The sequence below is a fragment of the Marmota flaviventris genome, chromosome 9 (genome assembly GCF_047511675.1).
Source record: "Marmota flaviventris isolate mMarFla1 chromosome 9, mMarFla1.hap1, whole genome shotgun sequence".
NCBI lineage: Eukaryota > Metazoa > Chordata > Mammalia > Rodentia > Sciuridae > Marmota > Marmota flaviventris.
Genome location: NC_092506.1, coordinates 51876099 through 51894721, shown reverse-complemented (window position 1 = coordinate 51894721; position 18623 = coordinate 51876099). Strand labels below are relative to the sequence as shown.

The 18623-nt window shown below is 44.4% G+C and overlaps 1 protein-coding gene and 1 pseudogene across 2 annotated transcripts in view; both read right to left on the bottom strand.

Moving 5' to 3' along the window:
- The window catches only part of Galnt18 (polypeptide N-acetylgalactosaminyltransferase 18), a 346719-nt gene that overhangs the window by 28927 nt on the left and 299169 nt on the right, over nt 1-18623 (bottom strand). The window lies entirely within an intron of this gene.
- LOC114098142 (endosome-associated-trafficking regulator 1 pseudogene) lies at nt 15477-16809 on the bottom strand (annotated as a pseudogene).

Sequence of the window (18623 nt, the reverse complement as noted above, 5' to 3'; positions counted from 1 at the left end):
CTTCAGCCCCAGCCAGGCCCCTCCACACCATCTAGCATCCCTTCTTTAGGTGCCTGCTCAGCGTCGGAGCCACTCTGGCTTAGCATGACGTCTAATCCTTCTCTATTCTTCCACATGACCAGATGTCCCCAGACTCCATTTGCAGGACCACCTGTAGTGGTCTTGTTCCTCCTGTGCTTCTCTCTGGCCTGCCCCAGAGACTCAGTAGAAGTATTTTTTCTATAGTTTAGGTCCACCCCCCCAGCCCCTCCATGGATGGAGCCCATCCTCTCCTGTCCTCACCCAGCCCCACCCCCAGGGATATTGCTTCATTGATTTCTCTCTCACTTACCTGCTTATCTGATCTCTTTCTCTACTGATTTCTTCCCCTCAGCCCTAAAATATGTTCCCTATTACTTTCCTTAAAACAACAACAACAACAAAATCAGAAGGCTGGGGCTATAGCTCAGTGGCACAGTGCTTGCCTAGGATGTATGAGGCACTGGGTTCAATCCTTAGCACCATATAAAAATAAACAAATAAAGGCATGCTGTCCATCTACAACTATATATATATATATATATATATATATATATATATATATATATTTTTTTTTTTTTAAATCAGAATACACACTTTTCTCAATCCCACACCCCTTCTGACAGCCAGCCCCTTTCTCTCCACCCTTTCATGGCAAACCCTGAGGCAGAGGGGTCAACACTCACCAACTCCACTCCTCACTTGCTTCCTTAGACAGAGAGCCCTGCCACCAAAGAAACCCCCTGAGGGGACAAGTAGGGTAACACTGGCTCATTCCATTTTGTGATCATCATTTTGAAAGCTTCAGTTATTTTTCTCATTAATTTAGATATTTTTAAAAATTTAAGCCATATTTTTTATTTGTTCTAATTAGTCATACATGAATGCATTTTGACACATTGTACACAAATGAAGCACAACTTCTCATTCCTCTGTCTGTACACGGTAAGCTATATTTTTTAAGCACCCATAATGCTCAGGCAAATATGACCGGGTGACTTCTGAGCAGCCCCAGTGTATTCTAAGGATGCCAATGGTACTTCAGAGATGTAAATTTTTGCTATAACCCTGTTCTGTAAGAATTAAGACCAGCAAGTCTTTTTTTTATTCCTGTGGAAAAAAACATGCTGTGAAATTTTCCTTTTAAGCGTGTCCTTCACCCAGGCCAACCTCCACTCCCACAAGTGTTACTGCATTTAATAGTGTATTTTGAGCAAAGAGAGAAAAATAAAGCCGTTCCGGTGATTGATTTAGAGGGCCCAGCTCTGCACTAGTTCCCAGTGTATTAACACAGTGCTAACCTCAAGGACCACACTAGAGATCTACACTCCCAGGGCTAATGGGGAGCAAAGAATAGATTTCAGAGAAAGCATCTGGGACAAAGGCAATATGGTGACAATGGAGTTAGTTGGCAAAATATAATCTAAGAATCCATTTGTGCCTGTGATATTTTCTGAATGTATCTCCTTAGGAACTTTCCTGAGACAGATTAAGCATACCCTTAAACCACCCTGATGTAAACTCCATTCAGACGTCCACACTCGATGCCGCCAGCCATTCCCAAATCCCAGAGCCTGTTACTTACACTCTTCTTTCTTGGAATCTTGACTAAGGGAACATTTGAAAATGCATGAGGGTGTTCTGGTTACATACTGACACTACAGGTGGTCAAGGCCCAGGGGTGGTAAATAGGATAGACAGACACAGTGAAGTACTGCCTCCCCCCAAATGTCAGTAACATTGACTAAAAATTAACAGCAAAGGGCTGCAACTGAGGCACCCCACTCACTGAGGGCCTCCCCTGGATGCCAGAGGCATCAGAGAACTCACATCACCTCTGGAAACCTGCCAACTTCTGGCTCTAAATGGCTGAAAGAGGAGGTGCTTTTAGGTAGGCTCTGTACCTCTGCCACTCAGGAGATGGGAAGCCGGCCTCTTACACTCTGTCTCTGGTTTGCTGTTCTTATCCTGGATTTCCTGGGTGTGGTCCTGCAAGGCCATCGTGAGTGGAGGAGTGGGTCCCAGCATGCTGCAGGGGAAGCTTCCATGAACACAACCCAGCCAACAGCAGAGCCCCTGGGGTCTGAGGAGATCCTCCTTCTCTTGCTGGGGGACTGGGTAACTGGAAAGGCAGGCCGACTTCATGTGCTAGCAAGACTTGGTGGAAGTAGCAGGAGAGGCATTGACAGAATGCCAACACCAACCTGTGCCCATAGAAACTGGCCCACCATCCAAAAAGAGGATCAGGATCTGGCTTCCAGACCAGTTAGGGAGAGCACATCTCTCATGCTCCCATGTCCAGGTCTCCATGAAAATATACCAGATCTCAAAGAAGAGGGCCAGTTTCTATTATGACTAATACTAATCAATTCTAATCCTAACAGCACTACCAAATTTGAGGGCTTATTATGCTCCAGGCAAGGAGCTAAACATCCTATGTACTTTTCCATTCAACCCTCACAAAACTCCTATGAAGCAGATCATTTCCACCTCACTTTACAGATGAAGAGTCAGGCCTCAGGTCAAGGGTAGGAAGTGCTAATGCCAGTGTGCCTGGGCAGGCCTCTTGGTCTTGCTGAGTAAGACTGTCCAGGGTTTACTCAAAAATCCAACAACTTTGTTAACAGATCCATTTATTAACCAGAGGTACACTGAGTGCTTGCTCTGTGCCGGGCAGTGTCTCAAGCACAGGGATAAAGAATTCACAGAAAACAAAAAAAGGTCTCTGTGCTCAAGGAACTTAGATCTAGTGGTGGAGAAAGTCCATTAAAAAGAAACAAATAAAGATATAATTGCTCACTGGGTTGATTATTGCATTTACACGTACAATGCAAGGGTTCTAAAGGAGCCAGACAAGATAGGAAGATGTGAGAATAGCAAGTAAGGGCACCTAGAATTATACAGGTTGTCAGGGAAGACTGCCTGTAGGTGGGCTTTGGGGTGAGACCTGAGGGATGAGGAGGGGAGAAGGGAAGTGGAGGCTTTTCAATTCCTGCTTTGGCACTAGAACATGGAAACTGGATATTTCTAGTGGGGGGCGGGGGATGGCTGCCCTAATTCCTCATGGGGAAAGTGGGAAGCCCCAAAGTCAAGAGACCTGGGCAGACAGCCTTCATGAGTCAAGAGAGATCTGACTGGCCTCAGTCCTATGTCCAAGCCCAGGGAGGTTGGAGAAGGGTTGTGTGGATTGACTGGCGTGTTCACATCTCCTCCAACCCCATCTTGGAAACCTGTCGTAGTACTTTCAGGAAGAAAACTTCACGTTAGACTCAGTTTCCCTTTGGATCCTAAGAAGAGTACACCTGGTGGTTGACTAGACCAGTGAGTGACTCCCTCCCCAGCACTTTCCCTGCAGCAGGGGTACACCGCACACTTCCTGAGTGCCACCCAGCATCCCCCCACATTGTGGGGTTCCTTGTCTTGTCTCTTCCCAGAAATCTTCCTGAAGCAGAGCCACATGTTTTGTGAAAGGAGGGGACAGCCCTGAGTACAACTTCAAGCCTGGCTTTGCAGGTAGGCAACCTGGCTCCCACGCCCGCCCTGCCACTTGGCTATCTTGTGAATTGGAGCAAGTTATATAATTTCTATGAGCCCCGATTTTGTCCCCCTGTAAGAATGGGGTAATAGCAGTACACACTTCAAGCTGTTGGGAGTATTAGCTGAGTTTAGACACGCAAGGCATTTTGAATGATAATCTAGAAATAGTAAACAATAAATGTAAGCTGTCATTATTACAGCTACCTTTAAAAATCATAAATGTTGGTTGTGAGGTGGCTCTAAACTGGACAAGAGACCAACATTACTGAGCCCAATTCTGTGTCAGACTCCATGCTAGGCACCTGCTGGATGCACCCTCATCTAACTCTCAGCACCAGTCCCAGTTTTACAGAAAGGAAGCTGAGGTGCAAAGAGACCAAGTCAGGTTCTAAATTGACCTCCTTTGTTACTGGATTCCTGACATGCACCCACAGCCAGAGCAGCCTGGAAAGCAAGGCTCTCCAAAGAGCAGTCTACAGAGGGCCAGAGAATCAGCCTCTCTGCTGAGAGCCCAGACATTGGCCACTGTGTAATGACTGCCTCTTCCCAGCCCATGGGAGTTATTAAAGTCATGCAAAACTGGCTGTTTATGACTAATTGTGAATTTGGACATGAAGTGAAGAACATAACATGTGGAATGAATAACAAATCAAGCAGCTCCTTTTAATTTTTTTTAAGCACAGGAGCCACAGGAGCAGCTCATAGAGGTTATCGCTGCAGGCACCCACATCTGTGCGCCTAACATAGCCGTCTGCTACCTGCCACCCCCTCTTACCATGAAGGCGAGCTGATGGGTCCTGCCTGTGACTCTGCCTCTGTGTGCAATTACCCAAAGAGAAATGGAAATGAGGTACTTTCTGAAAGCAGGGTGGGAAACCTCACCCAGGGAGTGGGGACCAGTTCTAGGTGGGCTGGGAGTTGGGGAATAACCACAGAATGTCCAAGGGTTGCCTGTGAGGGAGAAGGAACCCAGTGATAGTCACTTGGGCCGTGCCCACAGAGCCAGCCAGAACCTATAGGAGGCTGCACTGGTAGAGAAAACAGCACTGGTCAGCCTTCTTTGCAGCCTTGACCCTTGGACGGGTTGTTCCTGCATGTGACATAATATGCACCCCCGCCCCCCGTCCTGTACCACCACTTAGGGTACAGACTTGGGTCCATCTTTACATCTTTGAGCCTTATGGGGCAATGTGATTTTAAGCTTTAATGAATTGACACATAGAGAGTGTCTAGCAGATTCTGACATGCAGTAATTTTATGTGTGGGTGCATGGGGAGGTGCATGTGACTCTCATACACATACACCCATATAAATATATTTTTATATATGAGTAAATCAAAAATAACATAATAGCCTGTAGTGAACTAGCATTTACTATGAACTAAGCTTTGCCTTAAGTTATAGATATCTGAGTAAAGAAAAATTAATAATATTGTCCTGGGTCACAAAGCCAATAGGTGGCTGAGCTGCCCCAACAGGGGCTGGGCAAGGTGGGTTTAGGTCCTGCTGGTGGGGCATTGAGGCAGGAGTGAGGTTGCAGGCTGCAGTAATAAGACAACTCAGAGTCCACTGAGGAGTGCTCTCGGTCTCAGGCAACATGGGCACCTCGTCTCCATGGACATCTCAAAAGGCTATAAGGATGAGGGAAGAACTCTAGCCCCAGGGGTCTGGAGGGAGAGATAATGACAGGTGTCAGCCTTACTCTCCCAGCTTTGAGTGTAGGATTGTTTTTGCTTGGAGAGGCTGCTCTGGGGGTGACATAACATCCCCACCATCATGCTTGAGGCACTGGGCCAGGTATTACCATATATAGGCCATCAGAGCCTCCACGGTTATTCAGTGGCATGCACATTATGGTCCTGTGTTCCCAGATTGAACATATGTGGGAATTGGAAGCAGGAAGGCACTTGCCCCACTCAACACTCATGGTGTGGGCAGAAATGGGACTAGATCCCAGCTCTGCTTGACCCCAAGCTCTTGCTCCTTCTACACATTGGTCATTCCCTGAGTCCTCTGGAGAAAAGGCCACCCCTCAAGCAACCAACTTGCACCAAGAAAGTGGAAGAGTGGAAGTGCTGGCAGGGAGGTACTAAGGGGTGACACCCAGAGGGTATGAAGAGCAGGCTATCTGGGGCCATCCCAGAGCCACCATAGGGCCAGACTCTGTGTCATCCCCCTCACCCAGAGGTTCCACTCACCAGATCCTGCCCCTGCCCTGGAAATGGTGCGAGAAACACCTCAAGGACAATAAGAAGTTCACCTAACTCTATTTGGATTAGTTCTTGAATGATGCAGACTAGAGGTGACCAGCCACAGCTTGAGGGCTGCCTGAGGCTCCCCGGAACACAACTCAGCCAGGTCCTGCACTGCCAATCGACTGGCGCCCGGGCAAGGCTACTGCAGGCTGGGGAGTCGTGGAGGGCACACACTAATGACAGGAAACAAATGCAGGGAAGATTTTCAAACTGCACAGCCTGACAGTCTATTTATTTATAGATAAAAATCACAGAGAAGTGGAGACATCTGCCAGAGGCCACAGAGAAGTGGGAAGCCATTTAAATTCTTGGCCCACCAAGTAACACTTTTGCAATTGTCTCTGAGACGTTCTGTGAAAGATCTGGGGGCATAAGCACAATCCATGAGGGGACCTTAATGTCCCTCTGTCACCAAGGTCATTGCCAAGCAGGGGAGGAGCAATGGTGTCATTATGACCCATGGGATAGCAGCTTCTAGAGGGTAGTGAGTGGTCAGCAGATTGGGAGGTCAGCAAGCATCTCTCTCTCACTCTCTCTTTTTCTTTCTCCTTGTCTCTGTTCTAAAACCAAGTGAGAAATTTTTAAAATGGAGAAGTTCCAAAAATGCAAAAGCAAGAAAATCCACCTACCACTTCATACTTTCCTGACTTAACCACGCCACCTGATTTGACATGGGATCCATCTCCATGCTAAAATAGAAATCTTCTTTCATCTCAACTCTAATCTTTATACCTTGAGTCAAAGCTTGTCCTGAAGCATAAATGTGGCAGCTGCAGTATCTCTAAAACTTTAGAAGGAATTAAAGTCCCTTTCATCTTCCTTCTTTTGCAAGCCAAGAATTTAGCTTCCCAGAGGAAAAGCACTTTAATTCCCTGAGTCTTTTACAGTCTAGAAATTTTTGGCAGGATGACTGGGATAAGTGGCTGAACGCTGTCTTGTCCCCGCTCTCTGTGGGCTAATGAGAAGGCGTGTTGGGGCAGTAGGTTTCAGGGTAGCAGCTGTAATTATCTGTCCCTGCCTCCCTCTCCAGGCTGGGACGCCTCTGGAGCAGGGACTGGGGCCTTTCCCTCTCACAATTCTTGGCATCAAATAAGGCTCAAGGTATGTTTGTTGAATGAGCAAATGAATGAGTGAGTGAATGAGTGAGTGATTGAATAAAGAGTCTATGGGGCGACCCCATTATTGTATTTTTCCCATTAAAGGAATTTTCCAGGCTGTTACACTAATTAGGGCTAATATTCTCAGTTATTTTGAGGATTGCTTCAAATCTGCTGCTAATTTAAATAAAATGGTTACATTTACTCATTAACCAATTAGCATGCTTCCCAGTAGCTTCACCTCACTAATTTGATTATTGTACCATGCTTTCTCCTGCCCAGGCCTTCTCTGGGACCTGGGAGTGTGGCAACTGTATCTAAGTAAACTTTTTAAAACAACTCTGAGGAAGAATCTCTCCAAGGGTTTAAGCACAGATGTGAAAGTGGTTCTTCTTTCTAACCCAAGCTATCCTTGGGCCCCACTGGGTTCCACTGTAAGGTGCTCAATAAAACCATTCCTATCACTAGAAAAAATTTATTCTCCAAGGGAAATGAACTTTCCAGAAATATGAGGAATTCACGAAGGACCAGCTATTGTATTTTTGATGAATGAATGAATAACACTCACTGGAAGAGAAACTCGAGGTCAAAATACGGCCATCTTTCTTGGTCCTGTCTTTGCAGGGTGACCTCAGGCAATTCTATTCCCATCCAAGATACCCTCACCTTAGTTTCTTAAGTGTCACAGGTAAAATTAACTTAGGAACCAAGTTCTTGTGACAGAGACAGATTCCTGGGAACCCGGAATGCCATAACTTCTTGCCCCTCTGAAGCCAGACAGGGCCATGTGACCAGGTCTGGCCAATGAAATACAAGAGGAAGTGATGGGAGGTGCTTTCCATTGGAGGGAATGAAAGATTTCCAGTCACACTTTTCCTCTTTTGGGGTGCTGTGGGTTCAAAATTCTTATGCTGAGGTCTTGATTTCCAATACTCAGATGGGGCCTTGTTTTGAAATAGGGTCCTTGCAGGGAATTAGTTAAGTTAGGATGGGGTAATACTGGAGTAGGGCAGGCCTCTAATCCAAGATGGCTAGTGTCCTTATAAAATGGGAAATTTGGGACACACACCCACAGAGGATGTCATGGGAGGAGTGGGAAAGAGCTGAAACACACCCAGGCACCATCAGAAGCAGGCAGAGAGGCCTGGAACGGATCCCAGCACCTCCTGCGGGAGCATGGCCTGTGGGCAACTTGATGTGGGACTTCCAAGCTTCCAGATATATGAGAGGATAAATTCCTGTTGCATGAACCTCTCAGCTTATTGTGCTTTGCGATGGCAGCATAGGAATGGGGAAAGGCCACAGGGATCCACAAGGGTCATGGAGTCACCTATGGCCAGAGAGTCACCAACCTTCAACAGATTTTTGTGAAAAGAGTAAGAACAATATCTAAAACCTGGAAATAAGACAAAAGAAAGGGGAGGCAACCTGTCCTTTCATACCATACTGGGGCTTTGTTTAACAGGTTCACCCAAGACATGCAATTTTCTGAGGGAATTCTATCCATGTTGGAGTTGGCTATTTACCTTTCAATCCGCACTCGGACACTCTGAAGTTATGTGCTAACTCCTAGATTTCTGCCGGGGTATAAAAGAGCACACTCCAGGCTATAATTTTATTCCCCTGTAGGATATTAAACACTTTGTACCTAATCTATCTTATTCCTTTTTTTTTTTTTTTTTTGAGAAAATGCCTGAAGATGCTCACTTTCTCAAATGCAACGAGTACTTATTTAACCATTTTCCAAGGTCAGTGGGAAGACCTGGGCCAGACCACAGTCCTTCTTCTACCTTCCCCATGTTTTTGGCCATAGTTGGCTAAGAGCCAAGTCATGAAGCTCAATGGTGGCCACACAGGCAAGCTCAGGAGAGGAACAAGTTCACATCTTGGCTGTGGTGGAGATTTGAGGACTGATAAATACAGAAGGGTCTGTCTCTGGCACTAGACTGTAAACTTCATGAGGGCAGGAGTGCTTTTCTGGTTCATCACTGTCTTTCAGGGCCAAGAACAGCATGTGGCACATGGCAGAGTCTCACTGATTAAACAAGAAACACACAGAAGGAAAGGAGTCATAAAGTCATAGAGCACCAGAAGGGGAGCAGCCTCAGCTTAAACCCAAGCTTATGGGTCTGTGTGACATGGAAATCCATCCTAGGGTCTCTGGGACCCACCAACCCTGCCTTGGGAGGTCAATATCACACAAATCAATGGCTGGGGAGAATTTCCTTATTCTCAGCCAAAAGTGTGTGTCCTTATAATTTGGAGGGACTTTTCATGTCCACCTTAACTGTTCTTTCCAGGCTAATCAATGCCTATTATTTCAGCTTAAGGACACAGTCTCGAGTCTCTTTACCCAACTTGCAATAATAATGACCCACATTTAATAAGCAGTGACTATGTGCCAGCCTTCATTGTCTAAATGCTTATTGTGTATTCATTTATTTAATGTTAATAACAACCCTACAAGGTAGGTGATACCACACTCTATATTTTATAGGTAAGGAAATAGAGGCACAAGGACGCTATGACACCTACCCAACGAACCCAGTTGAGATGTGAGCCCAGGTAGTGTGGTTCTTAAACACTATGCATTGCCTTATTACTTGCATTTCAACGTTGTCAGGCTTCCTATCAAGTGTGATGCTCAGGGAAGAACAGGTGAGGTTTCATAGCAGAGACCAGAAAGACTGTCACCTCTGCTGGTCTATATTCCCCAGATAAAATGTGAGGCACCTTTGGAGATGCACAGTGTAACACCTGCACAATGACTTGTGGCTGGCAGTCCTATTCATGTATATGTGATCTTTCCTGGGCTGTTCTTGTCCTGTAAAAGACTGTTCTGAGAGCTTCCAGTAGGATGGAGTAACATCCTTGGGGATGCATGCCAGACATTTGATTTGGATCAAATCTGGGGGATTCAGAGGCCCCCTGGGGGCCAGAATCTATCCAGAGTCTCCTGAATGTACCCTGACTTTGCCCTCAGACAGCACATCCCTGAGCACCTCTCCAGGAGCCAGTGAAGTTCGTGAGACCTGGAAGATATCTTTGTGAGACCTTCCCAGCCAGGGGCCACGACTGCTCACCCACCACTCATCCCTGATCCTGCATTCAACCTGGGTGGAAGTAGAACCCTGCCTAGGGGTACATGGCCTAACTCCAGGATTAGCTGCTCTTCTGACTCTCCCAGGTACTTGGGCAGGCCAGCCTCATCCAATTGCTGCCACAACAAAGTCCCACACCTTCCTGCCCTGGGAAATGGTGTGACTTGAGGCTGGTCCCAAGCGTCCATGCCTTGGGCACTGACAGCTCTTCATCTCAGCATGAGCTGGTAGGAAAGGGCAACTGGGCCAGTGGTCCCTGTACAGCCCGCCTTGGGGGATGGGAAAGGGAGACCCAAGTCTTCGAGATGCTGCAGCTGCAAATCAAGAATCTGATTAACAAAGGCAGCTCCCAGGGTTCCTGGTAAGCACAGCCCAGATTCACAACTTCCCAACACAACTGAGTTTCAGAACAAAGGATTTGGAGATAAGCAGGTTGTCAGAGTTGGCAAAGCTGGGCTTAGAGATGCCTCAATCCAGCGTCACTGTTTACACATAGGAGATCAGGCCCACGTGACACCAATCAACGGTAGGTGAGATCACAAGAGTCATCAACCATTTGGTGCAGATACTGACCAAGAGGATGAATGAGGAAGCCCTGTGTGATGACAGGCTGGATCTGCCTGGTGACTGTAGAGAATACAAATGATGTAGGGCTTCATTGAGCTTTCCACTTAAGATCTGTGAACTTTAAAGTCAAATTATATCCCCACCAAAGAGTAAAACAAAATAAAGGCCCAAAGAAGATAAAGGTGACATTGCAAATGTGTGGCAAGATCAAACCTAGGACTCAGGCCTTCTGAGGTCCACTTCACTGCCCTTTCCCTGAATCCACTGCATTGTTGCTGCCATAGCAACTCAGTGATGCTCCAGTCAGTTTATGGACCAGGATATAAACTCATGGCAGACAGCAAATGATGTCAAGGAGAGTCAGTTCAGTGCAGGATGAGAGTATTTACACTTGGCAAGAATCAGGCTTAATGAGTAGTAGTAATGGTGACACTGTGGCTATAGCAATCCTAATAGCTTGCATTTATCAAGTATTTACTATGTGCCAGGCACTATTGCAAATACTTTACATGTATTAAATTCTCACAAGAACCTTTATGATACATGTAATTTGTATTCTTCCATTTTGTTTTGCTACAGAGAAATACCTGAGTCAGGCTACTTTATAAAGAAAAAAGTGTGTAGTTTGATCATGGTTTTGGAGATCTAAGGGCCTGCATTCGTTGATGGCCTTCTTGCTGGCAGAATTCTTTTTTTTTTTTTTTAATTTTTTATTGTTGGCTGTTCAAAACATTACATAGTTCTTGATATATCATATTTCACACTTTGATTCAAGTGGGTTATGAGCTCCCATTTTTACCCCATATACAGATTGCAGAATCACATCAGTTACACATCCATTGATTTACATATTGCCATACTAGTGTCTGTTGTGTTCTGCTGCCTTTCCTATCCTCTACTATCCCCCCTCCCCTCCCCTCCCCTCCCCTCTTCTCTCTCTGCCCCCTCTACTGACAGTCATTTGTCCCCCTTGTATTATTTTTCCCTTTCCCCTCACTTCCTCTTGTATGTACTTTTGTATAACTCTGAGGGTCTCCTTCCATTTCCATGCAATTTCCCTTCTCTCTCCCTTTCCCTCCCACCTCTCATCCCTGTTTAATGTTAATCTTCTTCTCATGCTCTTCAACCCTACTCTGTTCTTAGTTACTCTCCTTATATCAAAGAAGACATTTGGCATTTGTTTTTTAGGGATTGGCTAGCTTCACTTAGCATAATCTGCTCTAATGCCATCCATTTCCCTGTAAATTCTATGATTTTGTCATTTTTTAATGCAGAGTAATACTCCATTGTGTATAAATGCCACATTTTTTTTTATCCATTCATCTATTGAAGGGCATCTAGGTTGGTTCCACAGTCTTGCTATTGTCAATTGTGCTGCTATGAACATCGATGTAGCAGTGTCCCTGTAGCATGCTCTTTTTAGGTCTTTAGGGAATAGACCAAGAAGGGGAATAGCTGGGTCAAATGGTGGCTCCATTCCCAGCTTTCCAAGAAATCTCCATACTGCTTTCCAAATTGGCTGCACCAATTTGCAGTCCCACCAGCAATGTACAAGTGTACCCTTTTCCCCACATCCTCGCCAGCACTTGTTGTTGTTTGACTTCATAATGGCTGCCAATCTAACTGGAGTGAGATGGTATCTTAGGGTGGTTTTGATTTGCATTTCTCTGACTGCTAGAGATGGTGAGCATTTTTTCATGTACTTGTTGATTGATTGTATGTCCTCCTCTGAGAAGTGTCTGTTCAGGTCCTTGGCCCATTTGTTGATTGGGTTGTTTGTTCTCTTATTGTCTAATTTTTTGAGTTCTTTGTATACTCTGGATATTAGGGCTCTATCTGAAGTGTGAGGAGTAAAGATTTGTTCCCAGGACGTAGGCTCTCTATTTACCTCTCTTATTTTTCTTTTGCTGAGAAAAAACTTTTTAGTTTGAGTAAGTCCCATTTGTTGATTCTAGTTATTAACTTTTGTGCTAAGGGTGTCCTATTGAGGAATTTGGAGCCCGACCCCACAGTATGTAGATTGTAGCCAACTTTTTCTTCTATCAGACGGCGTGTCTCTGATTTGATATCAAGCTCCTTGATCCATTTTGAATTAACTTTTGTGCATGGCGAGAGAAAGGGATTCAGTTTCATTTTGTTGCATATGGATTTCCAGTTTTCCCAGCACCATTTGTTGAAGATGCTATCCTTCCTCCATTGCATGCTTTTAGCCCCTTTATCAAATATAAGATAGTTGTAGTTTTGTGGATTGGTTTCTGTGTCCTCTATTCTGTACCATTGGTCCACCCGCCTGTTTTGGTACCAGTACCATGCTGTTTTTGTTACTATTGCTCTGTAGTATAGTTTGAAGTCTGGTATCGCTATACCGCCTGATTCACACTTCCTGCTTAGCATTGTTTTTGCTATTCTGGGTCTTTTATTTTTCCATATGAATTTCATGATTGCTTTCTCTATTTCTACAAGAAATGCCGTTGGGATTTTGATTGGCATTGCATTAAACCTATAGAGAACTTTTGGTAATATCGCCATTTTGATGATGTTAGTTCTGCCTATCCATGAACAGGGTATATTTTTCCATCTTCTAAGATCTTCTTCTATTTCTCTCTTTAGGGTTCTGTAGTTTTCATTGTATAAGTCTTTCACCTCTTTTGTTAGGTTGATTCCCAAGTATTTTATTTTTTTTGAGGATATTGTGAATGGAGTGGTTGTCCTCATTTCCATTTCAGAGGATTTGTCGCTGATATACAGGAATATTGCTGGCAGAATTCTAAGGTGGTACAGGTCATGACAGGGTAATGACATAGAGCACATGGGTATGTCTATTCTGGTCTCACTCTCTCTTCTTATAAAGCCACCAGGATTCAATCAAAGGCTTTATCCTAATAACTTACATAATCCTAATCACCTCCCAGAGGGCCACCTCTAGAACACCATAACTGAATCAAGTTTCTACTCTCTTAATATCTTACAATGAAGACTCAGTATCAACACATGAACCCTTGTTGGACACATCCAAACCAAGCCAAAGCCACAGAATGATTTGAAACTCTATAATCTGTACATAAGGAAATGGGTCCAGATTTAGAAAACATGTTGGGATTTCACAACTAGAAAGCTTTAAAGCTAGACTGGGGCAGTCTGGTCCCAGAATCTGCTGTAACCACAGCACAACCTGTTCCATATTAGACCATCTGTAGCTGATTGAGAACTGGCAGCCTGTGCTCAGGCCAGCACCTGCCGTCTCATAGAGGGGACATCCAACACTTGTCCAGTGGTCCAGACAAGATCATGAGTATTAGAAAGTAGAGAGGGAATTTACAAAAAAACAAACTATTGTGACCTGGCCATCTTGACCCAGCCTGGGAGTATTTTGAGATTAAAAAATAGGCATTTAGCTTTGCTACTAATTAGAGAAAGGCAAGTAAAGACACAATATGATACTACTATACACCCACCCAGGGCTACAATTAAAAATAAAGATAATACCAAAAATTGAACAATTAAAAATACAGATAATACCCAAAATTGAACAATTAAAAATACAGATAATACCCAAAATTGAACAATTAAAAATACAGATAATACCAAAAATTGACCAAGGATGTGGAGCAACTAGAACTCTCATAAATGGCTGGGTGGGAACAAAAATTGGTTCAACTCTGGCAGCCTCTTTGGCCATACATTTGTTATTTTGGGCTACTATAACAAAGTACCATAGACTAAATAGTTTAAATAACAGAAATTCATTTCCTCACAATTCTGGAGGCTGGGAAGCTCTAGATTAAGATGCCACCAATTTGGTTACTGGCTAGGGCTCTCTTCCTAGCTTGAGAAAGCTGCTTTATTTCTGTGTCTTCCAAGTGGAAGAAAGAGAGCAAGAGAGTACCAGCAAGTGAGCCCTCTGGTGTCTGTTCTAATAAGGCCACCAATCCTATTAGATCAGGGCTCCACCCTTACCATCTCACTCACCCTTAATTACTTCTTTACTCCCAATACTGCCAGGGTTAGGATTTTAACCTATGAATCTAGAAGGGATCACAATTGTAGCATGCTGTCCCTGACCCCCCTAAATCAAGTCCTTAGGAATGCAAAATACATTCACTCCACCTCAACAGCCCCAAAGTTCTTAACCATTCCAGCCTCAACTTTGGAGTCTGAAATCCAAAGTCTTATCTAAGCAGCACCTAAATCAGGTATGGGTGAGGCTGGGAGGTAAAATTCATACCAAGGCATCTGTGAGCCAATGAAAGCTGACGAGTTATGTGTTTCCAAAATTCAGTGGTGGGACAGGTATAGGGTAGAACTCCTTTCCGAAATCTAGAGGTTGGAATAACAGAAGGGGGAGGAGTCAGACAAGTCTAAAACCTGGCAAATGGCAAACTCCATTACCTTTTTTTTTTTTTTTTTTTTTAACTTATCAATGTTCTGGGACAAAAATGGAAGAGCACTTATTACAGAACTGCTGTTTTCATGTTTAGTAATTTAAAAACTCACTGAATTTTACAAAAATTTCTTCCAACAGATTACTGAATCTATAAAACAGCAAGAATTTCACAAGAAGGACTGGACATAAACCACAAAAGCAAATTGTGGACAAGAGCTGCTCCTATTGCAGATGGTCAATAACACTGTCTTAGGTCATGAAATTAGTGTCTCATGATAAATACTCTGGGTGAAGACTGCATAGTTTGGGGCCCAATTGCACATTCAGATGAAGCACTGCTGATCAGGGCTCATGGAGCTGGGAGCTGGAAGCATCTAGAGGTCCGTAAGGCTTCTCATCTTCCTCTTTTATTTTGGAAATTATTTTTTTTTTTTAGTTGTCAATGGATCTTGATTTTGCTTATTTATTTATTCTTTTTATTGATTTTTTAATATATGACAATGGAATGCATTCCAATTCATATTACACACACAGAGCACATTTTTTCATGTCTCTGGTTGTATATAAAGTGTATTCGAGATTTAAGGATTTCAGTAACAAAATTCAGCATTTCAGCTCCAGAAACCAGCTGCTTTATGGAGGCATGTGCAACTGTTCCTGACAACACAGAGATTCTGCAAGGCCTTGTCAGTGCTCTGCTTTCCCACCATCAGGCTGGCACCCTGGCCCGACCTCAGGGCTTCATTCTCGTGCTTGCAGTTGGAGACCTGTGCCTGAAGCCAGTTGATTTCCTGTCTCAGCTTCATGAGGATTTTGTGCCTTTCCAGCCCGTTTCTTCATCAGCTCAGGTTCTGCTCCACCTGCTGGATCACTGACTGCAGGTCCTGCCGGTCCCTCTCCTCCTTGATCATCTTTGCTGCTAGCTTCCGCTCAGGCGTCCTTGCCATTTCTGTTTGAGTTTCAGGGAAGCTCTGAACCTCATTCAGCTTTCTTCTTAGCTTAGCATTTTCATCTTTCAGTACTTTGTAACTTATCTGCAGCCTCCGCAGGTGTCTGTCTCCCAGAGACTCCCCATGAGTTATAAACTCTGCGCGAGGACTCCCTGCTGGAGACGCCAGAGAGATGCGTGCATCTGTGTCCCTCAGCCTCCAGGGGCACAGAGACTCAGGCCCTGCTAGCTTCAACCGGGTGGGGAAAAAGGAAAGGTACATGCCACAGGGTGACGTGTTGGCCCTGGCCCTGGAGGAATGAGCCTTCTCCACAGCAGACGACAAATAGGCCCCATTCCACCCACTGTCCTCATCTTCCTCCTCCTCTTCCAGGATGTCGCCAGTCCCTGGGGGGTATGCTATTGGTCGCATCCTCTTTCGACAGACCGAGATTCTTGGTTTTCAGAAATCTTTAAAAACAACATGTGCCTTGACAGTCTTCAGTTATGTAGGGGCAACTCTTCTAAATATAGAATTGCAATTGTAGGAGTACATACACACACAATAACACTGCTTTTAAGTCATTGTTCTCTTCTAGAGTTAGGTGAACTCTGGGAATGTCATCAATTCAGAATAGGTTACCCTATGGCATTATTGAACAATGATTCTCTATTCTAATTCATTCAGTGAGCCATCTCTCTGGTCTGTGTCTTGGTGTCCTCTTTGTGTATCAGATCGGATTTGCTTCTGAAAGGTCTTCTAGTTCGTCATTTCCAAAATGTGTCTGTGAGCTTCCTTGGTACATTTTCCCTTTCCATAGCCAAAATCCTCAGGAAGATGAGGCTCTGGGCCAGGACAGAAGGGGCTTGCCTGGGCAGTGGGCCGCCCGCACTGCCATCCTCTGGCTGTCACTTCCTCCATTCGCTTTTAAGGACCAAAGACAGTCCTCTTTGGCTTAATTCTCTGCCCTCCAGGATCTGGGAACATAAGCAGCCTCATCCCCATAGCCCTGCAGGTGGTCCGGCCTCCTTGGCTACAGGGATGCCAGCCCTGCTCCCAGGGTCTGTGGGGGGAGTGGCAGCCCTAGCAATATCTCAGTGGCCTTTGGCATCATTCTTCCCTTTCCCGGAGAGAGACTGGTCCACATTTGCAGCCAGATAGAGCTATGGATCCAACAGCCTTCCTCGTGCCCTCCCACTTTCCCTGCTTCCTTTAGTTCAAACTGACAGGGTGGGGAGATGCCATTTGCTGGTGAGATCCCATCTCTATTCCTCTCCTCTGCTGAGAGGGTTAAGTCCCTGAACCACACTCAAGAACTCTCAAGAGCTATACCTTTAGTGTTCTCTTCAGAACAAGGTTGCTCATGGTTTGTGAAGTGCATAGGCGGAAACTTCTCCAAATCTTCAGGTTAAGGTTAGGAGAGGTCATAAGTGTGGAGCCCTGATCTGATAGGATGGATTAGTATCCTTATAAGATTCTATACCAAAAAGCTCATTCCTACCCTTTCTACCTGTCCTGACAGCACATAGAGAGAAGGCCCTCTGCAAGCCAGGAAGAGGGCCTTTACCAGAAACCAGATGGGCTGGCACTTGAACTTGAGCTTCTCAGGCTCCAAACCATGAGAAAACAAATTTCTGTTGTTGAAACCACCCAACCTGTGGGATTTTGTTTTTTGCAGCCTGAATAGACTTACACAAGCAATGTCACTAAAAAATGAACATACACCAACACTACTTTTAGGTATAAATTCAAAAGAAATGAACATATATGTGAACCACAGGACATGAGCAAAGATGTCCATTGCAGCAGTATTTATAGCACTTCTAACCCACAAGAGACCAAGGGCCCATCAACAGCAGAACACAGAGTAAACTTTGGTATAGCATGAAATAGTGTGCAGTAATGGAAATGAGAAAATTACAACTACATGAAACAGGAATAATGCATTTCATGAATGCAGGAACCAGTACAAGAAGGTATGAATCCTATCATAAGATATTGTTTACTGAAAATTCAAAATCAGATATTTTTTTAAAAATTTGCGTGCTGGTTACATAAATGTGTTCACTCTGTGAAAATTCATTAGGCCATACTCTTATAATTCACTTATTTTCTGTAAATATGCTATACTTCAATTAAAAGTTTACATAAAGATACTCACCTATTAAAAATGTCACACCATCTTACTGTATACAGTGAACAATGAGTTGCTGTATGAGGTGGTGTGTGGATAGTGATTTGTGATGTCACAGCAACTGAGCCCACAAGAAAGACCAGGCGGTAGGATCCCAAAGGCAGATCACCTAGGGCATCTCACTGTTCATAGGCAGGGTACCAACATGTGCCTTGACAGTCTTCAGTTATGTAGGGGGCAACTCTTTTAAATATAGAATTGCAATTGTAGGAGTACATACACACACAATAACATTGTTTTTAAGTCATTGTTCTCTCCTAGAGTTAGGTGAACTCTGGGAATGTCATCAATTCGGAATAGGTTTCCCTATGGCATTACCGGAAAATGATTCTCTATTCTAATTCATTCAGTGAGCCATCTCTCTGGTCTGTGTCTTGATATCCTCTTTGTGTATCTGAAGCATAGCCATTTAAAGGGGAATGTTTGAGGATAAGCCATTTTCCTGGTAACTACTAGGTCACAAGAGCTGGAAAGGAGTCCCACGAATGTAATTTTAGCCCCAGTTATGACCTACTCTAGGTTAGAGACTGGCACTCTGGAG